This window comes from Mustela putorius, unplaced genomic scaffold, assembly GCF_011764305.1.
Source record: "Mustela putorius furo isolate JIRA1106 unplaced genomic scaffold, ASM1176430v1.1 tig00000997_pilon_pilon_pilon, whole genome shotgun sequence".
Classification (NCBI taxonomy): Eukaryota; Metazoa; Chordata; class Mammalia; order Carnivora; family Mustelidae; genus Mustela; species Mustela putorius.
Window position 1 is genome coordinate 5,350,567 of NW_025421527.1, and position 16,533 is coordinate 5,367,099.

The following is a 16,533-nucleotide window of genomic DNA, read 5'->3' on the forward strand; positions in this document are numbered from 1 at the left end:
CCCCCCGGCCCCCAACTAGGCCAGGAAACCGAGGCTGGAGGGCGGAGGTCTCCAGAATTCGGACGGCAGCTGTGTGGGGGGCTTGGGTCTGGGCTGCGCTCCCCCGTCCACACTGCCGCGGTGCTGGCCTGGGGGGACAGCAGAGGCCCGGGCCTGAGGCCGGCTGATCAGCTGTGGGCACACCGGGCGGCTGGGGGCGGGGGAGGAGCGAGTGTTTGTAGACCGTGGGGCGGAGGGGGAGGAGCGGGGCACGAGGCAGGAGGTTCTGGAAGGGACCGGAGGGGGCATGTGGGACAGGTCGATGAGGTGCAGACCTCCAGGGCTTCCGCCCACCCTGGCCTGTTCCTGCGGCCAGTGGGTGTCCTCCAGGAGCTCAGGGCGCCCTTCAGGAGCGTTCATTGAGGTCCGTTCGCACATCAGGCACTGTGCCGGTGCCGCAGCGCAAGCCAGATGAGGCGCACTGGGACCAGGGACGGAGCTAACAGAGGTGGTTGTGCCCCCGCAGAGGGGACTCCAGAAAACCCCTTACCCTCTCTGAGCCCACAGTGACTGTCCCGGGAGCCCCAGGAGCATCAGCGTTGCTTCCACTGGGCAGAACCGGATAAACGTGGCCACGCAGAGCCCTGAGGTTCAGTGGGATTGAGCTGGGGGGCCAGGACGGACTTGGGGGGGTCCAGCCCTCAGAGCCTACTCTTCTCCCCGGGTTCCTAACTGCCCCCAGCTCCTCCCTCACCCCCTACCCTGGTCTCGGTGCCATCACTAGCCCAGGGGTCTTGGGAAGCTGAGTCTGACCCAGGCGTGTGGGGGGGGCGGTGAAGAGGAGGTGGGGAGGGGTGCACACGTGTGTTAGGAGGGGCAGGAGTGTACAAACAGAGGGCCAGGCGGGTGTGTGGAGTGTGTGGGACTCCGCTGGAAAAGCTCCTCTCGGGCACGAGTCCCATGTCCTGTCCCCGTGTCCTGGAGGGAGACTGGCTTTGGATGGGCCAAGGCCATTCAGAGTGGGCCTCAGAGACAAACCAAGCGGGCTGTGTGTCACTGGGGAACCGTCAGCTGTGGGAAGGCAGAGTGCGAGAGAAGCTTTGGGGACTCCAGTGTGGATGGTGGGCAGGGTGGCCCGGGGGGGTCATAGCTTGCGTCACAGAACCTTCCAGGCCCCGGGCTCCTCGGAAGCACTCAGTGTACATGAGGGTCCTCATCGGCACAGCCACCGTCCAGGACAGGCAGTTCCAGTGGCCTCGTTTCACAGATGGGCAAACCCCAAGTACAGACATGTTCCTAATTTCCCCGAGGCCACACAGCTGGTCAGTGGTGACGCCAGCTGCGGAAACAAGGTGGCCTGGCCGCCCAGCGGGGCACTGCACTGGCCAGCGGTCCGCCCACCGCTCCTGGAAAGGGGCAGCGAGAACGGGCCTTGGTAGGGCCCCGGGGGACACGGAGATGGAAGGCCATCCTGGAAATGACCTCTACAGATGCAGCGGTTCGAATGTGGGGGGATGACGGGGCTGTCCCTTCAGGCTTCGAAGCCCAGGCAGGAGCAAGAGCTGCGGAAGCCTACAGATAAAGTCCTCTCTTCCCCAGGCCTTTCCCGCTGGAGCTCGGAGCACAGCCAGTGAGGTGCTCCCCTGGGGCTCCTAAGGCACAAGAGGGATTCAGAGACGGGGGGACTCCAGTGCTCCTTTCCTACCAGGATGTTCCTGTGCTCTTGGCTCTAGCTCTGTGGCCCGTGCACCTGATCCCTGCCTGTCCCCCTGCTCCCGGCCTTTCCACCTATTGTGAGAAATACTGAATTTCCTTCCAATAAACCCTGTTCTGTTTCAAGTGGCTCAGAGCCAGTTTCTGTCCCTGGAGGCCAGGGACTCACCAGCAGAGAGGTCAGTGACGGTGGAAGGTCCAGACCCAAGAGGCTGGAAGTGTCAGCTGCAGACGTGTCCCCGGGGAAGGACAGGAGCTCTCCTTGAGGAGGCTGAGGTTAGTTGTGAAGTGCTCGGGGAATGGGTTGAGATGTTGCATATTTGGGACTGGGCCTGGGACAGTGCTCTGAGTGAGCAGGGAAAGGGGTTTGAGGCCCTGGAACGCATGCGAGAGAGGGCGGCTTGCAACCAGTGCCCGCCAGGACCAGGCAGGCATCGGAAGAGGAATCTGGATGGAGAGGGCTTCCGTTTTCTCCTTCATGGCGCCTCCAGAGGATCACGGCCGGCGGTGAGCGCGACGATGCAGGCGCGGCGCTCAGAAAGCAGGTGGGTCTGCTGTGTGGGAAGAGCACGGGGTTAGCGATTATGATGGGAATTCTGGGGGCTTTTACTGCACAGGGACAGTCACGGATTCCAGTCCCAGGCTCCTGCTCCTATCTCCTGACCCAGGACCTCATGCTACCCCGCACCCCTGCCAAGTGCCCCTCAAACATTGCTGATGGTTCCCACCGGGCCGGTCACATGGGCTCCTCTGGGGTCCCAGCTCTCACTGCCTGCCAGCCGGGAGCTCCCTGCTCTCTCCCCTGCCGCCGCCGCGGGGTCTCTGGCGGGTCGGGGCTGCGCACAGCTGCTCTACGGCTGGACCGACGATGGGTTTGCACCTCGGTTGCCAAGCTGTCCCGCCAGGTCTTCTGGCCCTCTCTCGGGGGGGTGGGGGGTGCTTTGCTGCGGGGCCCTGAGGGAGCTCCCTCAGCCCCTCCAGCAAGGACTCTCCTGTGAGGAGGGGTCCCCTCCTGGTTGCTTGGCGATTTTCCACCCTGGCACACACTTGCCCAACAGGACTGAGTCCTGCCACAGTCTGTCCTGGGACAGTGGCCCAGCCAAGGCTCTTGGCAGAAAGCTTGGCAGAAAACATGAGGCTGGACCTGCTCCAGGCGCGGTTGGCCAAGGGCACAAGCAGGGCAGGGGGCAGGGCCAAGGGCACCAGGTGGGGGACAGGCCACCTGTCCATACTCTATCACAAAGGCCCAGAATGGCCATGAGGCCCCAAGGCCCTTGTCATCACTGATCTGCTTTCTGTCCCCACCATGTAGGAGGCTGAGGACATTCCCGGGACCTCCCCCTGCTGGGCCCACCTCTCCCCAGGGCCCTGTGTTCACACAACTCTCTTGACTTAGAGGGCAGCTGCACAACCCCCGGGGCCGGGGATGAACCTGGGTGCCCTGCGGGGGTCGGAGGAGGCGAGGGCTGGCAGGCAGTAGTGTCTGACCCTACTGCGGACCCCTTGTGCCCTTCTAGAACAGGCAAATCGAATGGACGGGACCAGTAGCAGTTGAGCGAATGACTGGGAGAGGGGGAGGGTGTGGGGAGGGGCTGGGGGTCCGACTGGAGGGCAAAGGCAGCTCTCTTGGGAGATGGAAATGTCTTCATCTTCACGGTGGGCATCGTGTGAATACACTTGCTGAAAGTCATCAGCACCCACACGCTTGGAAACGTGCCAATACGGGGCGCCTGAGGGTCTCTGTCGGTGAAGCGTCTGCCTTCAACTCAGGACACGATCCCAGGGTCCTGGGATTGAGTCCTGCGTCGGGCTCTCTGCTTGGCAGGGAGTCTGCTTCTCCCTCTCCCTCTGCTGCTCCCCTGCTTGTGCTCTCTCACTCTCAACTAAATAAAATAAAATAATAAAATAAAATAAAATAAAATAAAATGTGTGAATAGTACCACACGCAAGTTCCACTTCCCTGAAGGTGACAGAAAACAAAGAACACCACCGCCATAGTCCTGGTCGCCTGGGACTCGCGTTTGTGGGTGGAGGAGAAGCAAGCCGCTGCACGGGGGTTGGGTCCCTGAGAAGGGCCCCTCTCCCCCGGCTCCCTCCGGGTGGGCGCCCCCAGCCCCTGCTGGGGGGAGAGGGGCCTTTTTTCTCTGCCCGCAACCGCCCTGACTCTAGGGACCACCGGCCTCCGACCAGGAGGCTCTTGGCTTTGAGGAGCTCCCGCTTGGGGCTGCCCCGAGCCAGCTAGAGTCTGTCCTCTTCCCCCCTCACTAGGGCACCGATAAAATAAATACGACCTAGAGGGCCAGATGAAATGAAAGTAAATAAATAAATAAATAAACACACCCCCCCCCAACTCACCCCAAACTTCACACCGAAATACGGGCCAAGCTGGGTGGGATGTTGAGGGGCCTGTTTGGGTGATATTTATATAAGGGGCTCGGTTCCTCCCTCAGGCAAGTAAAGCAAGTTGTAAAATTTGAAGGCACATTTTAAAATTGTTTAAAATCCTCCAAATGTGTTTCCTGTCTGGCACTGCAGTATGGGGAGCTGGGAACACGCACGTGTGTGGCCTGGAGCTCGGGTTAACGAGGGAGTTTGGAGGTGGTGATGCGGAGGGGCTGGCGGGCAGCAGGGCGGAGAGAAGGAGCCCGTTGTTGGTCAGGGTGTGTGTTCCTAGTGTTGGAATGTGCGGGAGAGGCCTCAGGACTGGGGAGGGTGGTTTCTTCTGGGAAATTAGCATCTTTTTAAAAACTACTATACTTATAAATCATTAGTTAAAGGCCTGTAGGGGCAATAATGCAGGTGTGTGATTTTTACTTCTGAAGTGAGTGGGCGTGATAGGATTTGACAAGAGTCTTCGTTAGAAAGCAGCGGCTACATTTGGATACATTAGATGATGAGGTCGATCAGGACCCCCCCCCCCTGGCTTCTTCCTCCCTCCTGGGGCCTTCACCATGCATCTGTCCCTCCCTCTTCTGGGGCCCCGCGACATTCTGTATTTTACAGTTTACTTGGTCCCTTCCCTTTCGAAGTTCCGCTGAATGTGTCTGAGTTTGTGTGGGCTCCTGGAGCACGTGCTTTGGGGACCAGAGCCCAGTGCCGGCGGTCAGCGCTGCCCCGACTGCTCTGGGCTCAAAGCGGGCTCCTGCTCGGCTTCGTGGGACTAAACCAGGGGCTTTCTAAGAGGACGACTGTGCAGACAATCCAGCCCCCGCACCAGCTCAGGGCACTGGTGCAGACCTAACCTGGGAGGTCCTCACACTTCAGAATTTTATTTCATTATCCAAAGCCTCGCTGCAAGGTACCTATCATTGTGCTCTAATGACTCTGTTGTTAGGAACTCCTCAGGTGAGGGGCAGCACTCTTGGGGGGCAAGATGACCCGTGGTGAGTCTGTCTTCCTTAGGACTTCTCCTGCTGCCAGGCGGGACGATGGAACGTTCTGGCTTCCGAGCACCATTCTTTGGGGGATGGATCTCGTGGAACCCAAAACCGAGCGCGGAAGGCACATTCTCAGGAGCTCGAGCTGCAGCTGGTCAGGCGCCGAGGTTGAAGGCAGCGGCGATCTGGACGGTAGGTTTGTTCCGCTCCCCGGAAGGACAACAGCGACAGTTGCTAGCTCCCTGGCATGCAGTGGTGAGGCCGCCCCGGGGCAGAGCTGGGGCGGAGGCCTGGCGCGGACCTTTACAGGGCGGCGGTCCTCATGCCCTTTCCCCGGCTTCCCCGCTGCCCTGGGGAGGGCCTGGCGCCTGGGAAGAAACAGGAGCTGAGGAGCCAGGAGGGCTGGGGGCTGGAATGCTAAGGAGCAGCGCGGTCTGCAGTCTCCGCGTTCTCACCTGCGAGAAGCGAGGAACAGTAAGGGCCTTCCCGGGGTTCACGGTATTTTAGTAAAAGGCCGGGCAGCTGAAGTGCGCATGCGTGGCAGGTGTAAAGGGCGCGTGCGCGGCAGGTGTAAAGGGCGTGTGCGCGGCAGGTGTAAAGGGCGCGTGCGCGGCAGGTGTAAAGGGCGCGTGCGCGGCAGGTGTAAAGGGCGTGTGCGCGGCAGGTGTAAAGGGCGCGTGCGCCTTGCCCCCAACCCCACCTGGCAGGCCCCCTCGTTCCCGCGCCTGCCCGCGCAGGGAGGCTACAGTCCGCTCCGACTGAGGCTTAGGACTTCGCGGACGAGCTCGGGGCACACCCAGTGACACTGCGCCTCGGACAAGCAGTGACGACGCGCTCAGTGCGGGTCCGTCCGCCGCCGCGTTTCGGACACGGGGAAGGTTCCTGGTCCGCTGGGACTGCGGTCCTCCGCGGCGGACGGGGGCGGCTCTGCCCTGCGGCCCCCGTGGCCCTGTCGGCCTCCGCACGGACTGACCCGGGCCCCGAGGAGCTGCTGGGCGGAGCGGCCGTGCACAGCCCCGCACCGAACCCCCAGGAGCCCCGGACCCGAGAATCGCGTCCTCATGGGGACCCGGGGGCTGGTCCGTGCCCCCAGCTGGCCGCCGGGAGCACCAGGCTCCGGGCCACCGCCGCCGCGGCTCCCCGTGGGCAGTCTCGGCCAGGGCCCGGCTGACTGTGGCATTTGCCCACGTTTTTAAGAGAGCGATGTTCTTCTTTTCCTAAGATTTACTTATTTGTTTGAGAGAGAGCGAGCAGGAGCAGAGGGGGAGGGGAAGCGGCCCCCCGCCCCCCACTCCGCTGAACAGGGACCCCCGCAAGCCCGGATCCCGGGACCCTGAGATCACGACCCGAGCCGCAGGACGGAGCACCCAGGCGCCCCAAGAAGAGTGATGTTCGGAAGGGGGGGTATCGGGTTGATTTGGGGCTGAGTTTCGTTTCCTGAGCCCTAGATGACATGGCAAAGACTGGGGCTTTGGGACCAGAACAGTGAAGTTTCTAAACTACTAGAAACGTCTAAAACGCTGTTTGCTTTAATATGTGGATAATTCTGGCACTGCTGTTGGAAGTGTTGTGAAACTCGACCCTGAGCAAAGTCCTCTCTGACGCGGCCCGGCAGAGGGTGTGGGACACACAAGTGGACGTGGTGCGCGGCAGGAAGCTGGGGCCGCCTGGACTTTGGTCTTCCCAGCGTTTGAGTTTGGGAAGTACCAGAAGGAAGCTGTAGCCCTTAAGCAGTGGTATCTGATAGGTCATCTCCGGGGCTGTTCCTCAGGCAGACACAGCGGCTCCGGGCCTCGGCGGCCAGGTGGCCTCCTGGTTTGAGCTGGGAAGTTTGACAACTGCTCTCTGGACGGGGCACATGGGTTCCCAGGGCAGAGGGGGACTGACCAGCAGGAAGTCTCAAGCTGTCTGTCTGCCTGAGCTATGGGGTGGGCCTCCAGCCCTGAGAGGCGAGCTGCTTTTTTTTTTCTTAGCCCCCTTTGTCTACTTTTATCCCCATCTGAATTTCTATGTGTTCTGGGGACTTGGTTTTGTTTTGTTTTAAGATTTTATTTATTTATTTGACAGAGAGAGATCACAAGTAGGCAGAGAGGCGGGGGGGGGGGGAGCACTGAGCACTGAGCAGAGAGCCTGATGCGGGGCTCAATCCCAGGACCCTGGGATCATGACCTGAAGGCAGAGCTAACCCACTGAGCTACCCAGGTGCCCCAGGACTTGGGTTTAGAAGGAGGTGGGAGAGGAAGAGAGAACCAGGCTCTTCGTTCAGGAACTGAGGACTGGGGTTCCCCTCCACCGTGGAGGCCAGTAGGCCGGAGAGCTGGGACTTGCAGTCGAGCTGTTGGACTTTGACCCTCAGCTCTTCCCACGGAGACACTCGGACTTGTGGGAACAGAAGGGGTGAATCGTACATATCTGTTTCTCAAAACCACAGTACAGTTAGTGCGAATTGCGGTGTGATAGTAGCGTGGCTTCCCCAGGAGAGAGGAGAGAACACATCACTAGAGGGGGGAGTGGGGCTCATCGCTGGAAGAAGAAGCGGCTCGAAGGTGGGTGCCTGCGAGGCGAGGGCGCTCTGGGTCGCAGGGCGCTCTCAGCCTTCAGAAGCATGAGGCACCTCCATGCTGGTGGTAGCCCAGGGGTGAAACGGGGAGGGCTTGGGAAAGGGCAGCCTAGGGCAGAAAAGCCCCCTTTCCTGCACGCCTGCAAACCTCCCCCCAGAGAAGGCCTCCCCCCTGCCCCGAGGCCCTGAGCCACTGAGAGGTCACAGCAGGCTCCCTGCTGTACACACTGTCTCTAAGCTGAGGAATTTGTAGCTAGCCTGTAGGGCTTACTGGTCCACCAGGACGTCTGGCCAGCGCCCTGTTCACTTCCACCCTGAGCCTCCACCCTGCCTCCCACCTGGGGGATGGCGCGGCTGAATTCCCCAAACCCACAGGAAACAGCACGGGAGCCGTCCTCTCCCTCGCTGGTCACTCAGTCCCTCAGTCCTCGGCAAATCGTGTCAGATCTACCTTCCTGCAGGTTCTGAGCCCGCCCCGGCTCTACCCTGCAGGCTCCTGGTTCTGCTCTCACCCCTGGTCCCATTCTGTACACACAGCCCAGAGAGACCTTTTTTTTTTTTTTTTTAAGGTTTATTTATTTATTTGACAGAGATCACAAGTAGGCAGAGAGGCAGGCAGAGAGGGGGGATGTAGGCTCCCTGTGGAGCAGAGAGCCCGATGCGGGGCTCGATCCCAGGACCCTGAGATCATGACCTGAGCCGAAGGCAGAGGCTTAACCCACTGAGCCACCCAGGCGCCCTGAGACATTTTTTTTTTAAGATTTTATTTTTAGGAGCACCTGGGTGGCTCAGTCGTTAAGCAAGCGTCTGCCTTTGGCTCAGAGTCCTGGGATCGAGCCCTGCGTCGGGCTTTCTGCCCCATGCGAGGCCCGCTTCTCCCTCTCCCACTCCCCCTGCTTGTGTTCCCTCTCTCACTGCGTCTCTCTCTGTCAAGTAAATAAATTAAAAAAAAAAAAAAAAAAGATCTTGTTTTAAATAATCTCTACACCCAGCATGGGGCTACTCGATAGCACTCCCTTATCAAGAGTCACGACCAGCAACTGAGCCCACCAGGTGCCCAGGAACTTTGAGATTTATCCGGGCTCCCCAGGTCGAGCCCGCCAGTGGCCCCAGTCACACCTACAGTGACATTCAGGGGCTTGCTGTGGTCTCCCCAGGCCTCTGTTGTCTGGCCCTGGCTCCCTTCCCCAGGGGCTCAAACCATTTTTTTCCCTTGTCCTCACTCTCCAGCTGCGGGGTAGTTTGCCTCAAACCTCAGGCTGGAAGACTTTCCCCAAGATACAGACTTGGCTGGTGCGGATGTCATCTCCGTGGGGAGATCTTCCTGAGGACTGTCTCTCTCTCTGACACACACACACACACACACACACACACACACACACTCCTGTTCCTCTTCACCCTCCTTTGCTGCTTTATTTTTTCTCATAGTACCTGTCACTGCCTGACTCCTATGTGTGTTTGTAGAGTTCCTTTGCTATTTCTGTCTGGTTCTTCCAGGAGTTTGTAAGCTCCATGGGGGCAGAGACTTTGCTCCTGAAGCAGAGAGCAGTCCCAGGCACATGGAAAGATTTGGAAAACATAGGAAGGGCATGGCTCTAGCCTCGGGAACACCAAGCAAAACAGGTGAAAGGAGCAAATGCCCCTTCCCCACCTGTTTCCTGAAAGCCAGGACTGTACTTTCAGGAATGAGACCTGAGGTCTCTTTTCTAGAAAACACCACAGAGGCTGGTCCCAGAGAAAAGGTCAACACTGAAAGATGAGGAAGTCATTAGCTGTCTGCTTATTCCTGCCGCCCACCCGCAAATATTTATTGAGCACCTACTATGTGCCAAACGGTATTCCAGGAGCTGGGACTCTGTGAACCGCACTGACACAGATCTCTGCCACGAGGAGCCCATCTCCTGGGAATGACCATAAACCGGGTCCTGCCCGCACTTACCCATCAGTATTTGTGCCCCCTGGTGACATATGAAGGGAAGCCAAGGACCAGCGGGCACCTGAGGAAGCAGCGATCACAGCACACTAAGGGAGAAAAGGAAATAGTGTGGGAAGTAGAAGAATCCCTAGGAAATGGCAACTGGGACGCCTGGGAGGCTCAGTCCATGGAGCGTCTGCCTTCAGCTCAGGTCATGATCCCAGGGAGCCTTGTGTTGGGCTCCCTGATCAGCAGGAAGCCTGCTTCTCCCTCTCCCTCTGCTGCTACCCCTGCTTGTGCCCTGTCTCTGTCAAATAAATAAACAAAATCTTTTTTTAAAATCATTTTTAAAGTTCTTTTCTTTTCTTCTTCTTTTTTTTTTTTTTTAAAGTAATCTGTATGCTACTGTGGGGCTTGAACTCACCACCCCAAGACCAAGAGTTGGGTGCTCTAACTGACGGAGCCACCCAGGCACCCAAGTAACTGATATTTTTAGAGGTAAGAGAGGATTCGTGAAATAATAAGATTATATTAAAAATAAACTAGGGCTCCTGGGTGGCTCAGTTGGTTAAGCAGCTGTCTTTAGCTCAGGTCATGATCCCGGGGTCCAGAGATCGAATCCCACATCGGGCTCCCTGCTCAGTGGGGAGTCTGCGTCTCTCTCTAACCCTCCCACATCTCGTGCTCTCTCCCTCACACACATTCTCTCTCTCAGATAAATAAATAAATAAATAAATAAATAAATAAGTCTTTTTAAAAATTAGAAATTTGGGGCGCCTGGGGAGCTAGGTAGGTTAAAGCCTCTGCCTTCGGCTCAGGTCATGGTCTCAGGGTCCTGGGATCGAGCCCTGAATTGGGCTCTCTGCTCAGCGGGGAGCCTGCCTCTCCCTCTCCCTCTGCCTGCCGCTCCCCTGGCTTGTGCTCTCTCCTTCTCTGTAGAATAAATAAACAAACAAACAAATAAGTAAATAAATAAATCTTAAAAAAATAAAATAGTCATCATTAAATATATTCTATATGTTCAAGAAGATAAAGAAACACATGACACCCCAACTGAACTTCTGGGGACAAGCACCCCGAGGTCTGGGGTGAAAAGTGTGGTTGATGCAATTAAAAGCAGACATTGCAGAAAAGACCGGTGAGCTTGAAGACAGCAAGAGAAGCTATGTAAAAGGAAACAGTGGAAAAGATAAGAAGGAGAAGGAGGAGAAAAAGCGGGGAGAGGGGAAGGGGCGGGAGGAAGAGGAGGAGGAAGAAGTCAGTGAGCTGTGGAGTGTGCGTGGAGACCCAGAAATATGGGGAAAGGGCTGACAGGAGAACATTTGAAGAAATAACGGTCGAAAGACTTTCCAGTTTGGATGGGAACTGTAAACCCATACATCCAAGAAGGCCCCCAGACCTTAAGCACGAGGAACATGAAGAAAACCACAAGAAGACATGTCCTAATCTGCCTTAGGCACTGCTGCAGAGCAGTGATAAGGAGAGAATTTTCAGAGCAGCCGGAAGGAAACGACCTGTTATATAAAGAGGAAAAGGAGACGCCAACTTCTCGTCAGAAACCATGGACGTCCGGAGGCTCCCGGCTGGGTCAGCGGATGGGCCTGTGACTCCTGCTCTTGGTGTTGTGAGTTCAAGCCCCTCACTGGGTGTAGAGATTAGTTATCTTTTTTAAGATCTTATTTATTTATTTGACAGAAAGGGGGAGAGGGAGAAGCAGGGGGAGAGGGGAGAGGGAGAAGCAGACTGCCTTGTTGAGCAGGGAGCCCGATGTGGATCCCAGCACCCTAGCCCGAAGGCAGATGCCCGATGGACAGAGTTCCCTGGGTGCCCCTAGAGATTAGTTATAAATAAAGTCTTTATAAATAATAAAAACAAAACAAAAACAGCAGAATCCAGAAGGCAGTGGAACACTGACTTTATTGCAATAAAAGATAAACACTGTCAACCTACAGTTCAGGGGAGATATCGCTCAGAGCGGAAGATGAAGTACGGATGAGTTCAGACAGTCACAATCAGAATGACGCCGTCACCAGCAGGCCTGCACTATGAGAAAGGATTTAAATTCTTCAAGTAGAAGAAAAATGATACCAGATGGAAACATCCATCTATACAAAGGAACAAAGAGCACCAGATACTTAGCCACCGATAAATATGCGGCTAAATATAAGAGACTTTTTTCTTACTTTTTTATAAAAAATCTTAAGTATTGTATTTATTTATTTGACAGAGAGGGACACAGCGAGAGAGGGAACACAAGCAGGGGGAGTGGGAGAGGGAGAAGCAGGCCTCCTGCTGAGCAGGGAGCCAGATGTGGGACTCGATCCCAGGACCCTGGGATCATGACCTGAGCCGAAGGCAGCCGCTTAACTGACCAAGCCACCCAGGCGCCCCCTTTCCCTTATTTTAAGTGGAGCTCATTTGGTTAAGTGTCTGACTTTTGGGTTTGGCTCAGGTCCTGAGCTCAGGGTCTTGAGAATCCAGCCCCGCATCGGGCTCCCCGCGCGGCAGGAGGCCCGCTTCTCCCGCTCCCGCTCCCCCTGCGTGTGCTCCCTCTCTCCCTGGGTCTCTATCCGTCAAATACATAAAATTTTAAAAATAAAGTAAAATTCTCTTTAAGTGACAGCTGAGGGATTCCAGCAAAGACAGCGGGCGTGGACCGCGCCCCCCCCCCCGACCCCGTGGGACGCAGGAGGCTGGCGGGTGGGAAGCAGAGCGGGGCAGACCCTAGAGGCACCCCGGGAAGAGTTTCTAAGGCCTCGCGGCCGAAGCTAACCAAGGGGTAAGCTGGGGCGGCGGCGGGGCGGCAGGCGGAGCCGGGGCTGGGCTCCCCGGGCCCCCGAGGGTTCGCGGCCGAGGAAGCGCTGCCCCCCTGCCGCCCTCCGACGGGAAGCGCCGCGCACTTCGCACCCAAGTCTCGGGTTCAGCGCCCCTGGCGGAGAGAACGGGCCGCGGAGGCCCGCACTGCTGAGACGGCGTTTCCCGCCACCTGCGCGGGCTGCGGCCAGAGACCTCCCGCGGGCGCGCCCCCGCCCCCGCGCGCCCCCGCCCCCGCGCGCACCCGCCGCCCCCCGCGCACCCGCCCCCGCGCGCACCCCCGCGCGCACCCGCCCCCCCGCGCCCACCCGCCCCCGCGCCCCCCCCCCCCGCCCCCCCCCCCCCCCCCGCGCGCAGTGCCCGCAGGCTTGCCGGGGCGGCGAGGGCACCGCAGACGCGCGCTGGCGAGGGTGCGCGCGAAAGGCGCCCTGCGTGGAGCCGGTCGTCTGTGGCTGCGCGCGCTCTTCCCGGGCCGCGGACACGCCGGCCTCTGCCCGTCGTCCGCGCGCCGCTCCGCCGGCCCCTTCCCTCCCCGCGGCCCGGCCCGCCGTCGGGCCCCTCTTCTCTCCCGAGGCCTTGCCTCCCAGCCCTGCCCGCGCGCCCAGCCAACCGGCCCTTCCTTCCTGGGCGCGGAGCAGCCCTCGGGAGGGAAGAAGGCCCCCACGGCCGGTTTTAAGGGCTTTTCTAGCGGCTCACCGGGCGCCCCTTTCTCGCGGCCAGACCAGGTACTCGGAGGCCAGGAAGGGCGCCCAGACTGCAGGCCTCGGGACCAGAGGAGGACCATCCTCCAGGCCCAGAGCTGGGCGGGGGGTGGTGGGGCGAGCCCAGAGCTGGGCCGGAGAGGAGGGGCCTGTGTCCAGAGCGGGCAGTGCTTGCGCCCAGATGTGGCCCCAGAGGGGATGAGGCAGGATCTGCCGGTCTCTCCCTGGGTCTGTCCCCCAGGTTCGGGGTCTGGTGTCTGCATGTGCACCCAAGTGTGCACGTGAGTCTGCCCTGTGGCGACAGGGGTTTCTCTGGTCCCAAGCTCGCCTCTCTTTGTTACTGTCCCCTCCCTCACCAGCGTGGGATGGGTGTGGGGGGAAGCTGGGGGCTCCCGGGAGGGGCTGTGGGGGGTCTGGGTCTGAGTCTCGCCGTGTATGCGCGCGGACGTGTGCAGATCCTCAGGGCTCCAGGGCTCGTGTTTGTGTCTACGTGTAGGTTTCCAGAGGGTGTGAAGCCGGCCTCCTCCCTTCCCTGGTTTTTCCCAGACTCCAGACTTTGTCCCGTGGGTTTGGCCTGAGCTCTGCCGGGCACTGAACCCTGTTTGGCTGGTCGGTTGCGGTTGGACGCCAGCCCTCAAGTGCATCCCGCTGTGTGACCCTGGATATGAGTGTGGCTCCTGGAGCCCGCGTGTGGCTTGTGTTTGCCAGCGTCAGCGTGGCTCTGGAGCGTGTCCCGCACGCACGCCCAAGTGTGCGCACAAGCGTGAAGGGGTGTGTATCAGCGCTCCTGCTTGGCGCATGGCGGAGGGGCCCAGGGAGGCCCCTTCCACTTCAGCTGTGTCAACAAAGCCCCTGCCTTCCGCTCTCAGGCCCTTCATGGTCGCTCGCCCCAGCCCCCTTCCCAGAGCGGTGAGTGTGATGGACGTGTGGGTCGCAAGGTTGTGAAGAAGACGAGCAGGTGTGGACTGAAGGGAGCAAAAGTGGGTGCGGCATGAGGGTAAGGCCCAGGCATCCCCGGGCTAACACCAGCCCTCAGGAGCAGCTTGGGGGGCCCCAGGCCACTGAAGCCTCGCTCGGGTCCCTGGGCTGGCTCATTCCCCCTCTTATAGCCCAGGCCGGGGACAGTCCTGGGATCACCCCCAGCCAGACGCCGTGTGGAGAGCCAAGAGCTGGGTGCTGACCTTCTGGGGGAGGGGCCGTATCTGTCCCACCCAGGGCCCAGCCACAGGAAGCTAGACCTCCCCAGGGTCCGGTCCCCGGCTGGTCCTTGGGTTTCTGCCTGACGCTGCTCTTGTTGCCCTGGCTGGCCTGACCCCAGCACCTCCATGCCAGTCCCTGGGCCTGCCTGGGTCCCCAGTCTGTCCCCAGTCTGTGCCCAGTCTGTCCGAGGCTGAGCCCGCCAGCCTGTATGTCCCCACCCCTTCCTGCTTATGCCCTCTACCCAGCTCGGGTCCTTCTTCCCCGCTCCCAGCACATGTTTCCCATCCGAGCCGATGTCCCTGCAGCCGAGCTCAGTCCCTGACCCCAGGCTTGCCACCTGAGCAGAACAGAGAGGGTGAGGGAGGCGTGTGAGGCTTTGGGGCTGAGCGCGCTGGCCAGACAAGACAGGCCCATCCCCGAGGCCCTAGCCGCTAACATGGGAGGGAAGGAGAGGTGGCTGGAAGGGGCTGGAGAAGCCCTAGGATGCCACGTGGGCCGGGGCCTCGCTCCTTCTGCCCTAGGCCAGAGCACAAAGGTAGGGAAGGTAGGGCTGAGCCCTGATCAGCCCTCGGTGAAGCTCCCTGCGCCCCTCAAGGGTCAACACCCACCCTTGCAAATGGTCCTGCCCCTCTTCCCTCTGCACAGCTGGGTTAGGGTGACGGGTGCCCAGGGGCAGAGGGCGCGGCTGCTCCGAATCTCACCCCCGCCCACCCAAGTCCTTGTCGGCTCCTGCAACTAGCTGTGTCCTCAGGAGCCCCTGGGACAGCGCTCAGAATTCCTGCCTGTGTTTTGCTATGGCCCCTGTTGAGGCCCCGGGGGGACACAGACAAGGGCCCAGGGGCCCCTGATGGGCAGATGGGCTGGGGCTTTGGGTGGTGACGGCCCAGCCTCCCCTGAGCGGACAGTAAGGGCAGCCCAGGTGTCGGAGGGTGGCAGAGAGAGGAGGTGGCCCCACCCACTCCCTGCCCCCCTCCAGGGCTCCCGTTACCTCTGCCCCCTCCCCAGTAGCCCAAATGCCTTGCTCAGTCCCAGATCCCATATTCTTTTTTCTTAATTTAAGGATTTTATTTATTTATTGGACACAGAGATCACAAGTAGGCAGAGAGGCAGGCTTTTGCGGGGGAGGCGGCTCCCCGCCGAGCAGAGAGCCCGATGCGGGGCTCGATCCCAGGATCCTGAGACCATGACCTGAGCCGAAGGCAGAGGCTTAACCCACTGAGCCCCCACATTCTGTCCTGTGCTGTCCTGTCCTGTTCCCCCTGTCCCACCCGTCGGTAGGTGTTGAGCATGGATGGTTTGTCCCCTTCCGCCCCTCCTGGCCCCGGTGTCACCTCACCATTGCCTTGGCCAGGACCCCCCCGGGCCCAGTCCACTTTGATGCCACAAGGCAGGGACCTTGTGCCAGGTAGGCTCAGGGTCACTGGTGTCTGTCCATCTAAGACAGAGGAGGCTTGCCCAAGGGGAGGGCCCCACAGGCCCCCCGGGGTCCAGCCCTAGCTAAAGCGCAGATAGTCCTTTCTCTTTAGCCCCTGCTTGGGGTGGTTTAAAGGGTTTCAAGTATCAGCCTTGGATCCCCAAGCAGCTCTCAGTCTCCTCGGGGACCTGGCAGCACGGTGGAGGGACAGGAGCCCAGGACACCTGAGTCCTAGGGCCGTTCTGCCGTGCCCCCTTGTCCGCATGGCTGGGCGACTCACTTGCCCCTCTGGACTTTGATTTCCCTGTCCTGTTTTTTTTCTTTCCTTAGTTTATTTAAGTCCTCTCTAAACCCAGCGTGGGGCTCGAACTCACCACCCCGAAATCAGGAGTCACGTGCTCCTCTCACTGAGCCGGCCAGGTGCCCCTAGTTTTCCTGCCCTTAGAATGTGTGGTTCAGACTGGCTCCCTCAATCCAGATTGGGGGTCCTTTGATGTCTTTCTGCACAGACTCCACGTGACTTTGGCGGAAGGGTGGCAGGAAGCCATTACGACATGTGCCAAGCTGTCGCATGTGGCAGTAGAGCTGCCAATGGGCAGAGTGGAGTGCGGTGACAGTCACTTGCCAGGCCCTGTCCCATGTGCCAGCCCCAGGACCCTAACCTGGGGAAGTGGCCTCTTAGACCCTCAGGCTTCCCCTCTGGGCTTCAGGGACAGTGAGCCTTCCAAGGGCGCGGTGCTCCCAGCGCTGGCAAGCACGGGGTGCGGTGCCTGGCACACTGTGGGGGTCAGTGAATGGGGGGCGGCTTGCTCGAGGTCCCACCCCCCCGTGCCTGGCCCCCTGTCTGGATTGCTGTTTTT